The sequence below is a fragment of the Moschus berezovskii genome, chromosome 3 (assembly GCF_049115385.1).
Source record: "Moschus berezovskii isolate FMDL1 chromosome 3, NW_MosBer_1.0, whole genome shotgun sequence".
Taxonomy (NCBI): Eukaryota; Metazoa; Chordata; class Mammalia; order Artiodactyla; family Moschidae; genus Moschus; species Moschus berezovskii.
In genome coordinates, this window is record NC_142462.1 from 90,389,009 (window position 1) to 90,406,995 (window position 17,987).

Below are 17,987 nucleotides of genomic sequence, written 5' to 3' on the forward strand. Positions count from 1 at the left end.
TACATTGTTGCTTCCAGGCTTAAGTTTCTACTTTCAGCATTCCTCCTATGTTTAATATGATCGTTGTTAATACTAATAGCTATATATACTATACACTCTACTACAGCTACTATACTATAATAAAGATAAATATATTTATGGATGGAGAGAGAGAGAGAGCAGATACATATATGAATACCTTTCCCAAGCTACCTTCTCTGGCATGCAAATTTAGTACCAGAATCTTTAACCATAGCAGTCATTTTCATCCTTATACATCCCAGGAGGAGCACTTTAGTTGGTAGTGATGGAGAATTTGGAGATCTACGATGACTGGTTGGTTGGCTGGTTCCTGAACTTCTGTTATCTGAAACAAGCATACATGATGCAGGTAGATGCGACACGCCTGGAGAGCAGTTTTCATGGCAGCCCAGCTGTCTTAACTTTCCTCTCTGGCCTGATCCTTAAATGTTGTGGTCTTCCATATCTTCCATATTCTTTACTGGGATCTCTTCTCACTCTAAGCCAGTGTCAGCCTACAGCAATTCAGTCAGAATTTCTGGTGGAAGTTCTTAAGCATTAGGATTATTTTTAATATCTCCAAATTCCAATGTGCAGTTGGGAAATAAAATTATGCTCTTCATCCCACCACCCCCTCAATAATCTCATTCACTCAGTCATTTTAATTATCATCCTTATTCCAATAACTCACAAATCTGTATCTCTAGTTCCCACCACCTTCGGGAGCTAAGAGATGAAACAACCACTAAACCAAAGATAAACTTTTATTTAATTGACACAAAATTTTAAAATATGTTAAAGTTTAAATCATTTCTTCCTAGATTTTTCTAATTTTCTTTCTCTTTTTTGAGGAGTGAAGAACCTGTGCTTTGTTCATATCCCAAAAAACTGATAAGACTGCCTCCTGGGAAACGGAACATGTGTAAGCACATCTTTTCTAAACTACACACACTGGGTGTTGGGGATGGGGCTGGGGGGACTCAATTTAAAGGTCTCACAAGCACTAAAAAAAAAAAAAAATCCATATGCCTGCTAAAGAATTCATCATTTCCCCATGTACCGACAAAATCTGCTCTTCCTCTCACTAAATGGCCCGAACACCCACCCAGTGGCTAAATTAAAAAAATGGGGAATTATTATTTAATTTTCCATCTTTCACATCCTCATCCTCATGATTGGCCAAGTAACATCAATTTTAACCCTTAAAGAGATCATGAATCTGTTTACTTTCTCTTCATCCCCATGGCCACCATGTTCTCTTGCCTGGAGTACCATGGCAGCCTCTTAACTGGTCTACTTGCCCACAAATCCTTACTTGGTCTGCGCTACCAAAACTATATTTCTAAACACAAATGTTTTGTGTGTACTTAAAATCTTTCAGAGGCTCCTTCCTGCCCTGAGGATAGTGTTTGCATTTGGTTTACAAGGCCCTTACAAGCCTCTCCAGATGCTTTCACTGCTCCCGCTGCGGCTGGTCCAATCCCCTCATCATTCCTTCATCTCACTTTAGCAGAAATTTCTTTCTTTGGAAAAACATTCTCTAGTCTCCCAAACCAGGTGTCCCTTCCATTCATGGCCATATCACCACGCACTTACTCTACTTACTGCATCAATCGCTAACTTGACTATTCCCTGCTACAACCGAGTGCCTCAGGAGCAGAGACAATTCTTCATGATTGACCATGCTTGCCACATATAAGGGTTCAGTATTTGTTGAAATAAACAATGAATGATAAATGAATAATAGCCCTTGTAGTCCTTGCAAATCTCATTAACGAAACTTGCTTTAACCCTCTTTAAGCAAAGTTAGGATACAAGAAAAATAGTTGTTAAAAAGAAATCTTGCACACACATGTACAGCAGACCCATGGGCTATCCTGTGGATATGAAAGGGCTGGGGTTCATTTCAGCCAACATTTGTAAGTAGTTACTGTTCACTCTGTCCACAATGAACTTGGATTATGCAGCATCAACAGTCACCTAGTCATCTTAAATTAAAATATTAAAGTATGAAATTTGTCATTTAATACAAATAATAGCCACTATTACCATCCTCCAAGCACTGTGCTCAGCAGTTCACACATATTGTCTCATTTAATCTCCACAATCAAACTCTCAAACAGATCACATTACAACTTCTCAGAGGAAGAAACCAAGGCTAGGAAAGGGTAAGCACACAGACAACAATAGTACATTGAGGATGTGAAAAACCCAGTATCCCACCTTTACAGCAGAAAAATAAACTGAACACAAAACTTATACTTAATATTGCCATGTCACATCCAATCTTGCCCTAATAAGTGACAGAATACAAGGTGAAGGCTGCTGGACTGAGAAATGCCTTCAAGTCGATAAAATGGTACCTATTCATGGAACATAGCCCATGCCAAAGAGGATGCTTAAAATCTTACCAAGTTCTTTATCTGAGTGCAACCTAAATGAGTTTGAAAATGTAGTATAAAATGTACCTCTGCTTAACAATATGTCCCACTGTCCCTACAGACAAACCAGGGGGCTTGTCAGGTGGCTCACTGGTAAAGAATCAGCCTGCAATGTAAAAGACACAGGAAATGGGTGTTCAATCCCTGGGTCAGGAAGATTCCCTGGAGGAAGAAATGGCAACCCTCTCCAGAATTTTTGCCTGGAAAATCCCATCGACAGAGGAGCCTGACAGGCTACAGTCCATAGGGTCACAAAGAGTCAGACACAAATGAAGCAACTTAGCACGCACGCACGCAGATACAAACCAGATTAATATATACTTGGAAGTATATATTAATTGGGGAGGGGGAACTTCAGTTAAATAGTCTAGCATATTAAAATAACTAAAATGCACTGAGTTCACCCTCCTGAAAAATGCAATAGCTACTAGCTTCTTGGCTTAAAAATCTTGCCTTGTCAAAAACTTTTTCATGTTTTTCTGCATAACTTTTTTAGAGAATGTAATTCCTCCCTCACGCCTGAATTAACCAAAATAATATGCTCTTCAGTTATTATTACATAAATTAGTAACCTAACCAAAATGATCTCCAGCTAAACACTTCATGCTCCTCGGGGCTGGCCTCTCTCTATGTTGACGTCTCTAAGATTAAACAATTCATTTTAATCTCACTATCTTTAGATAAGATGTACAGTAATCATTGATTAATTTCACTCATCTAATAGACATTTATAGGCTTATTATAGGCCAGAAATTGTCTATCATGTACTTACTCAAAAAAAAAAAAAAAACTTACTGAGCATCTATGTGCTGGGGATTTGATGGTAAACAATACAACCAGGGTTTCTGAACTTTATTTGCCCATTCTTAAGGCAGGACATAAATGTCTGTATTTTCCAGTGTCTCTGAGATACTACTGGGTTGGCCAAAAAGTTCATTTGGGTTTTTCCATAAGCTGTTGTGGAACTTTTTGGTTAATGCAATACTAATTACCAGGGGCTTCCCAGGAGGTCCAGTGGTAAAGAATCTGCCACCCAATACAGGAGACACAGGAGATGCAGGTTAGATCCCTTGGTCAGAAAGATTTCCTGCAGACGGGAATGGCAACTCACTCTTGTATTCTTGCCTGGAGAATTCCATGGACAGAGGAGCCTGGCAGGCTACAGTCCATGGGGTTGCAAAGAGTCGGACAAGACTGAGCAACTGAGAATCATACTAATTACCATAGATCATACACAATATTCTGAAAGCCAAATCCAACTGCTGCCCATTTTCATATGACCACAAAGAAGCAATATATTTACATATTTAAATGGTTTTTAACATCAAAAGAAAAATAATATTTCATAATAGATGAAAATTATATGAAATTCAAATTTCAGTGTATATAAATGAAGTTTTATTAGAACACAGCCAAGCTCATCTGATTACATCTATGTCTGCATTTGCACTACAAAAGTTTAGTTGTTGTCTAAGTGTCCATCAACAGATGAATGGATAAAGAAGATGTGGCATGTATACATATAAATAAAATATATAATGGAATACTATTCACCCATGAAAAAGAATGAAACAATGCTATTTGCAGCAAATGGATGGACCTAGAAATTGTCATACTAAGTGAAGTCAGTCAAAGACAAATACCATGTGATATCACTTATATGTGGAATCTAAAATATGATACAAATCTACTTATTTACAAAACAGAAATAGACTCACAATCATAGGAAAAAAACTTATGGTTACCAAAGAGGAAAGGGTGTGAAGAAAGATAAATTAGGAGTTTGGGATTAGCAGATGCAAACTACTATGTCTAAAAATAAACAATACGGTCCTACTGTATAGCAGAGGGAAATATATTCAATAACTTGTAATAAGTCACAATGGAAAAGAATTTATATATATATACATATATAAAGACTATATTGATATTGCTGATATTCAGATATATACATATATCTGAATCACTTTGCTGTACCCCAGAAACTAACACAACATTGTAAATCAACTATACTTCAATAAAAATATTAAAAATAAAAAGTAAAAATAGTTTATTGGTGTGATAGAGGCCACACTCTCACTGCTTTGCACACCTGCTTGGGGTACTATGAATCACAGTGGCTCAGTCATAACTTAACGGCATTTCAAATGTCATGTGAATTACCTTACCATAATCGTTTTTATTACCAGTGGATACCCATCATCCTAAAATAAGAAGAGAAGTGTGCCGAATTTTCAGTCCGCACTGGAAGATGGACCATGTTGTTACTGAATTAGATGACAAAGCACTTTGTATATCAGTCAAGGACACTGTATCTGGGCTAAAAGACTATATTTAATCCCAGATTAAGCACTCATCACAATATTCCCAACTCACAGAATATTCAATGGTCAGAAAATACTACAAAATGAAAACAGACTATCTCATCACAGAAGAATTTCTTCACAGATGTAAAAAAGAAAATGAAAATGAGCCTGCAACCAAAGTGAGTTTGTAAGTGGTTCATTTGTTAGCCAAGCAAGGAAAGTCATTTACCAATGCTCACTTAATTTAGTTGTGTTTGACTGCAGCAGCTGAAGCAATGTGTCCAGAGAAAATAAACTTGTGTAGGACTATGTATTAGTCTTGGTAAGAACAGTAAAGACAGTGGGAGCAGTATCAATATAGTCAATTCAAAAATGAGGCAATTATTTTGAGTGGTTTTCCTTGGTTTTAATGAGTTGACAGATGTCATGGATACTACTCAGTTGTTCTGCATACCAAGAGTCAAATGTCGATTTTGAAGTGACTGAAGAATTAGCCTGTAGAGGCTGCGTGAAACCACTACAAACAAGAATATTCACATGAGTAGAAAAAAGGAATAATCCAATACAACTTAAGTGGAATCTGCTAACATTTGTAACAACTTAGGGTGGTTAAAAATTATATGTGGAGCAAAAAGAGACTTGGCTGAACAAAAATAAAGAGCTTATAAAAATGTATGATTATTTATTTTATTATTTATCAAGAGGAACACTGAGGAAAATATTTGAATTTTATCATGTGGATGTTAAACTAGTAGTGTTAATAGTGATCTTCGTTTGCTCTAGTGGCTTAACCATTGTTAGTCCCATGAAGTTTTCTCAGAAACTATAAGCTGAATACCTGACTCATTCCACCACACAAGTTTTATGGATTAACAGTGTAAAGTTTTACTGTGATTTTTTTTTTTTAAACTCAGGGTCAGAAACAAGTCTTTTCTTAAAAAAAGAAAGAAAAGAAAAAAAACCACCCCCAATCACTAATACTGAACACTGAATAGCTTTGGAAATCAGCTTTTATTATGAATTTGAGAATGTTTTTCAACGAATTCTACCTAAAATTCCAAGCCAAAACAGCACATACATGCCAAAATTTTATAACGATAAAGTCATTTCAATGACAACTAATGTCTGAATCACAAATGATGTCAGGCTGGTTTACATACTTCCCATGCTCACAAAGATTAAAATAAAAAGTAGGATTTCATTCCCACACAGATTGACAGAATATATATTTTGTGAGCTCAAACTGCAGCAATGTTTTTCAGACTTCAATGCAAGTGAAAAGGAAATTTCAAAATTTCAAAATCCTTTTAACTGGGTGCAATTAAGGAGCTTCCGCCTAACTTTCTATTATAAGTGATTAATCTGAAATATAATAAGGAGAAAAATCTAATAAATTCTATAAATGCCTTCTATGCTATGAATATTGGAGAAGGAAATGGCAACCCACTCCAGTGTTCTTGCCTGGAGAATCCCAGGGACAGGGGAGCCTGGTGGGCTGCTGACTATGGGATCGCACAGAGTCGGGCACGACTGAAGCGACTTAGCAGCAGCAGCAGCATGCTATGAATATGCTCAATTAAAATCAGGTACTTGTGGACTGATACTACTATTTGGCAGTATCATACCAGGAAAGATTGAAGGCAGGAGAAGGGGACAACAGAGGATGAGATGGTTGGATGGCATCACTGACTCAATGAACATGAATCTGAGCAAGCCCTGGGAGTTGGCGATGGACAGGGAAGCCTGGTGTGCTGCAGTCCATGGGGTTGCAAAGAGTTGGACATGACTGAGCAACTGAACTGAACTATTGGATAAAAAGACATTTTCAAAGATGAAATATATAAATTCTTATTACAGATCAGCATTAAGAGATAAATATTTGCAGTCAATTCTGATGACGGGAAACAATAACTTTGTACCCCAATTAAGTGAAATTTTATCCTCCCCCAAAATACTTCCATTATTCTCATTAGCAAATCTATATTACCAAAAAATTGTTCGCAATTATTATTATTTTAATTTAATCAATCAAAATTTTGTGGAAATGTGCTTTTTCTCTTATCATATAAGTACTTATGTAATATCTTCAACTTCGCCTTCTGACCTCCAAAGCCTAAATTTTCCCCTTATCAAAAAAAGGGAAACAACCCTTGCTCAAAAGAGTTGGTGGTAAAATGGGGCATCTCACAATCTCCAAGAACTAGGAATGGTTTATGTTTTCCAAAAGTAAAATAGGTTACAAAAATGTGAATTAAAAAATTGTCACAGATTATAATAGCCAGGACATGCAAGTAATCTAAATGTCCATCAACAGAGGAATGAATAAGGAAGATGTGGCATATATATACAATGGAATATTACTTAGCCATAAAAATGAAAGACATTGTGCCATTTGCAGAGATGTAGATGGACCCAGAGACTGTCATATAGAGTGAACTAAGTCAGAAAGAGAAAAACAAATATCACATATCAATATGTATATATGGAAAATCTATAAAAATGATACAGATTAACCTATTTTCAAACCAAAAATAGAAAAAGACACAGAGAACAAACATACGGACACCAAAGGAGAAAAGGGGAGTGGAATGAATTGGAAGATTGGGATTGACATATATACACTGCTATGTGTGGATTAATGGGGTTGCAAAGAGTCGGACACAACTCAGCGACTAAACTGAACTGAACTGAATGTGTAAAACAGACAACTAATGAGAACAGATTGTATAGCACAGGGAATTCTACTCAGTGCTCTCAGTTCAGTTCAGTTCAGTCGCTCAGTCATGTCCGACTCTTTGCGACCACATGAATCACAGCACGCCAGGCCTCCCCGTCCATCACCAACTCCCGGAGTTCACTCAAACTCATGTCCATCGAGTTGGTGATGCCATCCAGCCATCTCATTCTCTGTCGTCCCCGTCTCCTCCCACCCCCAATCCTTCCTAGCATCAGACCCTTTTCCAGTGAGTCAGCTCTTCACATGAGGTGGCCAAAGTATTGGAGTTTCAGCTTTAGCATCAGTCCTTCCAATGAATACCCAGGATCGATCTCCTTTAGAATGGACTGGTTGGATCTCCTTGCAGTCCAAGGGACTCTCAAGAGTCTTCTCCAACACCACAGTTCAAAAGCATCAATTCTTCATGATCAGCTTTCTTCACAGTCCAAATCTCACATCCATACATGACCACGGGAAAAACCATAGCCTTGACTAGACGGACCCTGGTTGGCAAAGTAATGTCTCTGCTTTTTAATATACTATCAAGGTTGGTCATAACTTTCCTTCCAAGGAGTAAGCATCTTTTAATTTCATGGCTGCAATCAGCATCTGCCGTGATTTTGGAGCCCAAAATAATAAAGTCTGACACTGTTTCCCCATCTATTTCCCATGAAGTGATGGGACCAGATGCCATGATCTTCGTTTTCTGAATGTTGAGCTTCAAGCCAACCTTTTCACTCTCCTCTTTCACTTTCATCAAGAGGCTTTTCAGTTCCTCTTCACTTTCTGCCATAAGGGTGGTGTCATCTGCATATCTGAGGTTATTGATATTTCTCCCGGCAATCTTGATTCCAGCTTGTGCTTCCTCCAGCCCAGCATTTCTCATGATGTACTCTGCATATAAGTTAAATAAGCAGGGTGACAATATACAACCTTGACATACTCCTTTTCCTATTTGGAACCAGTCTGTTGTTCCATGTACAGTTCTAACTGTTGCTTCCTGACCTGCATACAGGTTTCTCAAGAGGCAGGTCAGGTGGTCTGGGATTCCCATCTCTTTCAGAATGTTCCACAGTTTATTGTGATCCACACAGTCAAAGGCTTTGGCATAGTCAATGAAGCAGAAATAGATGTTTTTCTGGAACTCTCTTGCTTTCTCCATGATCCAGTGGATGTTGGCAATTTGATCTCTGGTGCCTCTGCCTTTTCTAAAACCTGCTTGAACATCTGGAAGTTCACGGTTCACATATTGCTGAAGCCTGGCTTGGAGAATTTTGAGCATGACTTTACTCGCGTGTGAGATGAGTGCAATCGTGCGGTAGTTTGAGCATTCTTTGGCATTGCCTTTCTTTGGGATTGGAATGAAGACTGACCTTTTCCAGTCCTTGGCATATTAGTGCAGCACTTTCACAGCATCATCTTTTAGGATTTGAAATAGCTCAGTTGGAATTCCATCACCTCCACTAGCTTTGTTCGTAGTGATGCTTTCTAAGGCCCACTTGACTTCACATTCCAAGATGTCTGGCTCCAGGTGAATGATCACGCCATCGTGATTATCTTGGTCTTGAAGATCTTTTTTGTACAGTTCTTCTGTGTATTCTTGCCACCTCTTCTTAATATCTTCTGCTTCAGTTAAGTCCATACTCAGTGCTCTATGGTGACCTAAATGGGAAGTAAATCCAAAAAGAGAGGGGATGTGTGTGTGTGTGTATATATATATATATACCTGATACACTTTGCTGTACAACAGAAACTAACATAACATTGAAAAGCGACTATACTCCAATAAAAATTTAAAACTGTAAGTATAACCTCGTCTAAAAGGGGAACAAGAAACAATATACCTCCTATGATTCTCACCAAAAGCTTCCATTCTGACACAGATTATGACTCTAGGAAGGATAAAGAAAGACCCCATTAAGAGAGTTCAACAGGGCTGACAGCCTCCACAAAGACTCCAGGATCCCACTCATGGCTGAAAATCCAGGGATTCCAAGAAACAAAGAGAAGGTAAGCAGAATATAGAGGCCTGGAAATTAGGGTCCTCCCCATTTACGTGGCACCATGCTAATCTCCTGGATTTATATACAACTCCATGGAGAGGGCAGGCACCAAAATACTGACTGAAATACAATTTACCAAGGTGCAGTAAAGGTTCACAGTCAAATCTGGGTTAACATAAAAATAATTACATACATATTTGTGGACAAGAGTCATATCTGCTACCTGATATGGTCAACTTCATAACTACATGATGATTGAATGGAATAAATTATGTATTTAACCAAGCACCCATCACCAAAAGTCTTAACTATTATTAATATTTATCCAGCCTCATCTTTCACATTCTCCTTTCACATTCCTACCTTCTGTGCTCCCTGTTATGCCCCAGAATTGCCAAGCTTCTGTCACATTTCTGTGTAATAGTACATAATGGTCCTTCTCCCTGGGATTACCACTTCTTTTTTAATCTCCTGGTTATTTTACTTTATCCTTCAACCTCCATCCTTTTCCAGCCTGCTCTGCCCTGCTTAGTGCTCTGAACACTGACCCAGTGGACTGTCCCAGTTCCCTCGCCAGCCGACTTTGGTGGGCAGGAGTACTGCCTTACAATATTGTGTTGGTTTCTGTAGTATAACGAAGTGAATCAGTCATGTATACATATATCCCCTCCCCTCCCTCCCACCCCCTCCATCCCACCCATCTACAGAGCACCAAGCTGAGTGCCCTCTGCCATACAGCAGCTTCCCACTAGCTATCTATTTTACACACATGTAGAAATATATAAGTATATACATGTCAATCCCAATCTTCCAGTTCAACCTACCCCCTTTCCCTCCCTCCCACCATGTTCACACATTTATTCTTTACATCTCCATCACTATTCCTGCCCTGCAAATTGGTTCATCTGTACCAGTTTTCTGGGCATACACCCTGAGAAAACCATAATTCAAAAGACTCATGCACCCCAATGTTTATTGCAGCACTATTTACAATGGTCAGGATATGGAAGCCACCTAAATGAATGGATAAAGAAGATGTGATACATATATACAATGGAATATTACTCAGTCATTACAAAGAACGAAATAATGCTTTTTGCAGCAACATGGATGGACCTAGAGACTGTCATACTGAGTGAAATAAGTCACAGAAGGAGAAATATCTTATGACATCCCTTATATGTGGAATCTATCAATTAAAAAATGATACAAATAAACTTATTTACAAAACAGAAACAAACTCACACACTTGGAGAACCAACTTTATAAATGTGCAGGGTGGGGGGAAGAATGGGGAAAGGGACAGTTAGGGAGTTTGGGATCAACATGTACACACTGCTATATCTAAAATGGATAACCAACAAGGTCCTACTTGTACAGTACAGGTAACTCTCCTGAATGTTATATGGCAACCTGGATGGGAGGGGAGTTTGGGAGAGAATGGATACATGTATATATTACAGTGGAGTCACTTTGCTGTCCACCTGAAACTATCACAACATTGTTAATTAGCTACATTAGCAATATAAAATTTAAAAATATTAAAAGTTAAATATTTTTTTTAATGTAATGTGCTTGAATCATCCTGAAACCAACCACCACCACAACCCTGCTCCATGGAAAAACTGTCTTCCAAGAAACCAGTCGCTGGTGCCAAAAACATCGGGGACCACTGTGGCATCACAGACTTGATGGACATGAGTTTGAGTGAACTCCGGGAGTTGGTGATAGACAGGGAGGCCTGGCGTGCTGTGATTCATGGGGTCTCAAAGAGTCAGACACGACTGAACAACTGAACTGAACTGAACTGAAATGAAATAGTAATTTTCTTCTCTGGCTGCACACTAGAATCACCTGAGAAACTTTTTAAACACTCTTAATGCTCAGTCCCATCACAGAACAATGAAAAAGTACTTTCTGGCCATGAAGTTTGAGTATTGTTTCTTAAAAGGCTTCTTGGGTGATTCCAGTGTGAAGCTAAGATTGAGAATCACTAATCTAAAAATTCAAATCTCCATCTCTTCAATCGTAACCCATGTTTGAAGAGGTGAAAGTGCAGCAAATGCTCCATAGGTTAAAAATGAAGACAGAAAATAAAAGATGAGTTGGCAAAGCTGCCTTTAAATAGAACTATGTTTTTATCCCAAACTCTACATGTGCTGTCAACTAATCATAAAGACTGCTTACAAATGTTTTGTTAACAAAATTAAACTGTATTTATTCTAGAGATGTTCTAAAAACACCATGTGGAACTCTGATCACAGTTATTACATAATTCACAAGGGTGTTATGTGAATTAATAAGATAATGATCATAAAGGTTTGGAGAATCCTGAAAGAATAGTGAAAAAGAGTACAATCACACTATTATTAGTACAATTAAGCTGAATCCCAAAATAAATCTAATAATCCATTCAAGGAACTAGGAACACAATTTGTTTACTTCTTGTGCTTACTTCTTAAAAGGAGGTAAATAAACATAAATAGATATTTTCTTGTGAAATCATAAAACTTTGACCAAATGAGATAAATTGTTATTATATTTCAAGATATAAAATATTTTAAGCATAAAAATAATAGAAGACATCACAAAAGAAATTATAAAATTTAATACCTAAATATAATGTTTTGTACATTAAAAACATAAAACTTTAAAAGCCTAGAAAAGAGTAGATACAACAGCTGTAAGACAGGCATAATAGCATCAATCTGCAAAAAGCTCATAAGAAGATATACCACAAAAAACAAAGAACACAAGTATATAATAATATATAATTCATTACACATTCAGTAAATAAGGGAAAAAACATTCAAAATCACCAATAAAAATAAAACAGTAATGAGTATGATTCACCTATCAGACAGGTGAGGATTTTTCTAAACAATGAGTAACTTGTAAGAAGTTAACATGATAAGTATTATCTGTTACTCTTTCTAGATCCCCATGTTTATGGATTTATTTATGCGGAAGACCTGGGTTCAATCCCTGGGTTGGGAAGATGCCCTGGAGAAGGGAAAGGCTACCCACTCCAGTATTCTGGCCTGAAGAATTCCATGGACTGTATATTCCATGGGGTCACAAAGAGTTGGACATGACTGAGAGACTTTCACTTTCACTCATGCATTTAGCCATTAATTTTTAGGTATTAGAAATTATCTTCAAAAGAAGAATGAGGACAGTACTGGAAACAATACATGCATGTGTGCGTGCTAAGTCGCTTCAGTTGTCTCCAGCTCTGTACAGCCCTAGGGACTGTAGCTTGCCAGGCTTCTCTGTCCATGGAATTCTCCAGGCAAGAATACTGGAGTGGGCTGCCGTGACCTCCTCCAGAGGATCTTACCAACCCGGGGATTGAAACAGCATCTCTTATGTCTACTTGCATCAGCAGGTAGGTTGCTTACCACTAGCACCAACTTGGAAGCCTGAAATCAAAGATTCTGGAAGAGAAATGTTAAAGATTTTCCGCCAAGTATATTCTAAGTGAACCAAAATATATAAAATCACCAGAGGTCCACTGATAATTCATAACTTAGCAACATTGACAAAATATAATAGATTTTTCTTTAGAGGAATGAGATAATGACACAATAGGTGGAGAGCAAGGGACACAGCTTTCATTCTGCAACTGAAAATAAGCAGTATTTGAAAGCAGGGCTTGAGGAAGAAGACCCAGAATTTGTGCGCAGACATGATCAAACAGAAAGCAGAAAAAGAGCAAGAGTAAAGGAGACATGATAAATATGGAGGACAGATACAGACACAAAATAAACACAGTCTGATATTTCTTAAAAGGATAAAAAGACAATGGAAGTTCACCTTCCTGATTAAGAAAAGATATTTGTAAATTTAAAAAAACCGAAAAGATTACTAAATGAAGATCAGCCTAAAAATATCCTGCTGCAAATTTCAAGAAAAAGATACCATTTTCAGTGCCACTGAACTGTATGGTTAAATATGGTCAAATAGTATGTTTTATATTATATGACTTTAATCAGAATAAAAAATTTTACAGAAAAATAAAAATAAAAATTTTTAAAGAAGAAGTCACCGTTTTGATAAAGACAAGAGTCAAAAAAAAAAAGAAGAAGAATCTGAGTTAATGTTGTTGTTCAGTCACTAAGCTATAACCCTGACTCTTTGTAACCCCATGGACTATAGTACACCAGGTTTCCCTGTCCTTCAGTATCTCCCAGGGTTTTCTCAAACTCATGTTCATCGAGTCAGGGATGCCATCCAATCATCTCATCCTAGGTTTCCTCCTTCTGCCTTCAATCTTTTCCAGCATCTGGGTCTTTTCCAATGTGCCTGCTCTCCCATCAGATGCCCAAAGTATTGGAGCTTAAACTGACTGGTTTGAGACCCTTGCTGTCCAAGGGACCCTCAAGAGTCCTCCAGTACCACAATTCAAAAGCATCAATTCTTCGGTGCTCAACCTTCTTTATGGTTCAACTCTCACATCCATACATGATTACTGGAAAAATCATAGCTTTGACTAGACGGACTTTTGTTGGCAAAGTAATATCTCTGCTTTTTAATATGCTTTCTAGGCTTGTCAATAGCTTTTCATCCAAGGAGCAAGTGTCTTTTAATTTCATGGCAGCAGTCACAATCCAAAGTGATTTTGGAGTCCAAGGAAAGAAAATCTGTCACTGTTTCCACTTTTTCCCCATCTATTTGCCATGAAGTGATGGGACCAGATGCCATGATCTTCGTTGTTTGAATGTTGAGTTTTAAGACATCTTTTTCACTCTCCTCTTTCACTCTCATCAAGAGGTTCTTTAGTTCCTCTTTGCTTTCTGCCATGAGTGGTATATCTGCATATCTGACATTGTTGATATTTCTGCCAACAATCTTGATTCTAGCTTGGGATTCACCCAGCCCAGCACTTCTCATGATGTACTGTGCAATTAAGTTAAATAAGCAGAGTGACTAAATACAACCTTGACGTACTCCTCTCCCCATTTTGAAAGGAGGAAATAAACAACAGTCCATTGTTCCATGTCCAGTTTTAATTGTTGCTTCCTTGATCTGCATACAGGTTTCTCAAGAGTCAGTAATGTGGTCAGGTATTCCCATCTCTTTAAGAACTATCCAGGTTGTTGTGATCCACAAAGTCAAAGGCTTTAGCCCAGTCAATGAAGCAGAAGTAGATATCTATTTGGAATTTCCTTGCTTCTTCTACAATATAACAGATGTTGACAGTTTGGTCTCTGGTTCCTTTGCCTTTTCTAAATCCAGCTTGTACATCTGGAAGTTCTTGGTTCACGTACTGCTGAAGTCTAGCTTGAAGGATTTCGAGCATGACCTTGCTAGGATGTGAAATGAGCTCAATTTTATGGTAGTCTGAATATTCTTTGGCATTGCCTTTCTTTGGAACTGGAATGAAAACTGTTCTTTTCCAGTCCTGTGGCTACTGTTCAGTTTTCAAAATTTGCTGACACACTGAGTGCAGCATTTCAACAGCATCATCCTTTAGGATTTTAAATAGCTCAATTTAATTCATCCTGACTTAAACTGAAGTAATAAAGAAGATCAATAATCAAACACAAAATTAGAGAGGCCTGATGACAGAGGTGATTAATTAAACAATAGAAAATATTATGTATTTAAAACTCACTGGAAAAGACTCTGATGCTGAAAAAGATTGGGGGCGGGAGGAGAAGGGGACGACAGAGAGTGAGATGGCTGGACGGCATCACCAACTCGATGGACATGAGTTTTAGTGAACTCCGGGAGTTGGTGATGGACAGGGAGGCCTGGCGTGCTGTGATTCATGGGGCCGCAAAGAGTCAGACATGACTGAGCGACTGAACTGAACTGAACTGAAAGTAATGATCATTAATTAAACCAAAGAGCTAAATTAATAAATATTACAAACTAAAACTTACCCCTAAGAAGGGGCACTAGAACCAGATAGTTTTTAGAAAAGTTTTTTTATCAAACATTCAAAGAAAATATATTTCTTCTATTACATAAAGAAGTGCAACTTCAACACTGCTAAGAGACTAGTCTTAATATACTCACTACAAAAAAAGAATGATAATTATGTGCTGTGATAGAGTAAGTGTTAGCTAACACTAAGATGGCGGTCACATTGCAATATATAAACTCATCAAATCAGCACGTTGTACACCTTGAACTTACACAATATTATATGTAAATTAAATCCCAATAATTTTTAAAAGATAAAAAAGAAATTCAAAGACTAATAAGAATGGAAAAGTGCCAAATCTGATCCCCAAATCTAGCACCGCCCTCCTACTACAACTGAGAAAACAATAAAGATAAACTAATGACTCTTAGAAAAATAGATGTAAAAATTTTAAGTACAACACTACCAAATTAGATAAGCAGCATTAAAAAAAAAAACCCACAAAACTGTGATTGAAGACAGCAGTTTCCAGAAATATTTGATTAACTCAGTATTAAGAACTCTATTATACTAATGCATTAATCAGTAGGCGAACGGGAAAATTCTTGCCAAACAATTTATATATTTGATGCAACTCCTAATAAAACCTCAAAGGGATTTTTTCACTTGAAAAAAAAATTCTACCTGTTTTGAAAGAAATTACCAACAAAAATATCTAAGTCAATAATAAAAAGGAGAAACAAGGAGTAAATGTTCACCGCAGAATATCAGAGCACATTACAGAGAGTGACACAACTTTAAAGGAGAAACGCGTAAAGAGAGGGCTTCCTGAGTAGCTCAGTGGTAAGGAATCTACCTGCCAATTCAGGATTCACAGGAGACACAGGTTCAATCCCTGGGTCAGGAGATCACTTGGAGGAGGAAATGGCAACCCACTCCAGTATTCTTGTCTGGATAATTCCATGGACAGAGCAGCCTGGCAGGCTACAGTCCATGGGGTCACAAAGAGTCGGACTCAACTGAGTGACTAACATACATACATACATAAGCCACTGAGCACACATAAGTAAAGAGAAGAGAGGGGTCAGAAAATGTCCAACACCTATAAATTTAATACACGATAATATTAACACTTTAAACAATTGACCAAAAATAAACTTTAATTCAATATTCTAGGATAATCTGTTATTACTAAGAGGGAAGGAGAAGGAAATGGCAACCCTCTCCGGTACTCTTGCCTGGAAAATCCCATGGATGGAGGAGCCTGGTGGGCGGCAGTCCATGGGATCTTGAAGAGTCAGACCCGACTAAGCAACTTCGCTTTCACTTTTCACTTTCATGCATTGGAGAAGGAAATGGCAACCCACTCCAGTGTTCTTGCCTGGAGAATCCCAGGGACGGGGGAGCCTGGTGGGCTGCCATCTATGGGGTCATGCAGAGTCGGACACGACTGAGGCGACTTAGCAGCAGCAGCAGCACTAAGAGGGAAAACCAGGTGGCGTTCATGGTAAAGAACCCACCTGCCGATGCAGGAGACATAGGAGACTCAGGTTCGAACCCTGGGTCGGGATCCCCTGGAGGAGGGCATGACAACCCACTCCAGTATTCTTGCCTGGAGAATCCAATGGACAGAGGAGCCTGATGGATAGTCCACAGGGTCGCAAAGAGTGGGACACACTGAAGTGACATACCATGCATGCATGCAGAAGGGAAAAATTGTTAAAATTTACTTCATACTACATATGAAAATAAATTATAGATGAGTTTTAAATTCAAAACATGGGAAAACAAAATTACAAATGTAATGGGCTGAGGTGCCCTCCTGAACCACAGAGTCCAGCTGAATGAAGAGGAGCTGGACCGTGCTCTAGAGTGCCTGGCCACTGCCCTGCAAAAGCTAGATGAAGCCCAGAAAGTTGCTGATGAGAACAAGAGAGGTGTGAGGGATACTGAAAACCAAATCTTAAAAGATGAAGAAAAAATGGAACTCTGGAAAATCCAACTCGAAGAAGATAAGCACATTGCAGAAGAGGTTGATCACAAGTTTAAAGAGACAGGTGGCTCATAGGTTGGTGATGACAAGGAAACTCAGAATGCAGAGGAGTGAGCTGAACTGGCAGAGTCCCGTTGTCGAGAGATGGATGGGCAAATCAGGCTGATGGACCAGAACCTGAAATGTCTGAGTGCTGCTGAAAAGTACTTTCAAAAAGAAGACAAATATGAGAAAGAGATAAAGATTCTTAGTGATAATCTAAGGAGGCAGATATCCACACTGAGTTTGCTGAGAGATTGACAGTCAAGCTGCGAAAGACAACTGATGCTTTGGAAGACAGTGAGATGCACCGAAGGATGCTGGACCAGACTCTGCTTGACCTGAATGAGATGCAGAGCACCCTAGTCCCGCCCTGCTGCTGCTCCTCCCTCTGACTCTGACTCCACCTGACACCAGTCTGCCCGAAGCTGATCTTAAAGTGAGGACTGATCTGTAACTGGAATGCTGCTTTCACCTCTCCCAACCCCACTCCTGTATCTTTACCAAACTGCCTCTGCCTCTCCCCAGAAGTCCAGCTGGGCTAGAGGCTGAGCACCTTTGGGAACAACGTTTCAAGGAATGTGAGCACGATGTCTTTTCATACTGTTCATGGGGTT

General features: G+C 38.5%; 1 protein-coding gene and 1 pseudogene across 2 annotated transcripts in view; one reads left to right on the forward strand and one right to left on the reverse strand.

Moving 5' to 3' along the window:
• SUGCT (succinyl-CoA:glutarate-CoA transferase) overlaps nt 1-17,987 on the reverse strand; it is a 791,249-nt gene that overhangs the window by 575,062 nt on the left and 198,200 nt on the right. The gene's annotated exons all lie outside the window — the stretch shown is intronic.
• LOC148778370 (uncharacterized) lies at nt 1,868-17,765 on the forward strand (annotated as a pseudogene).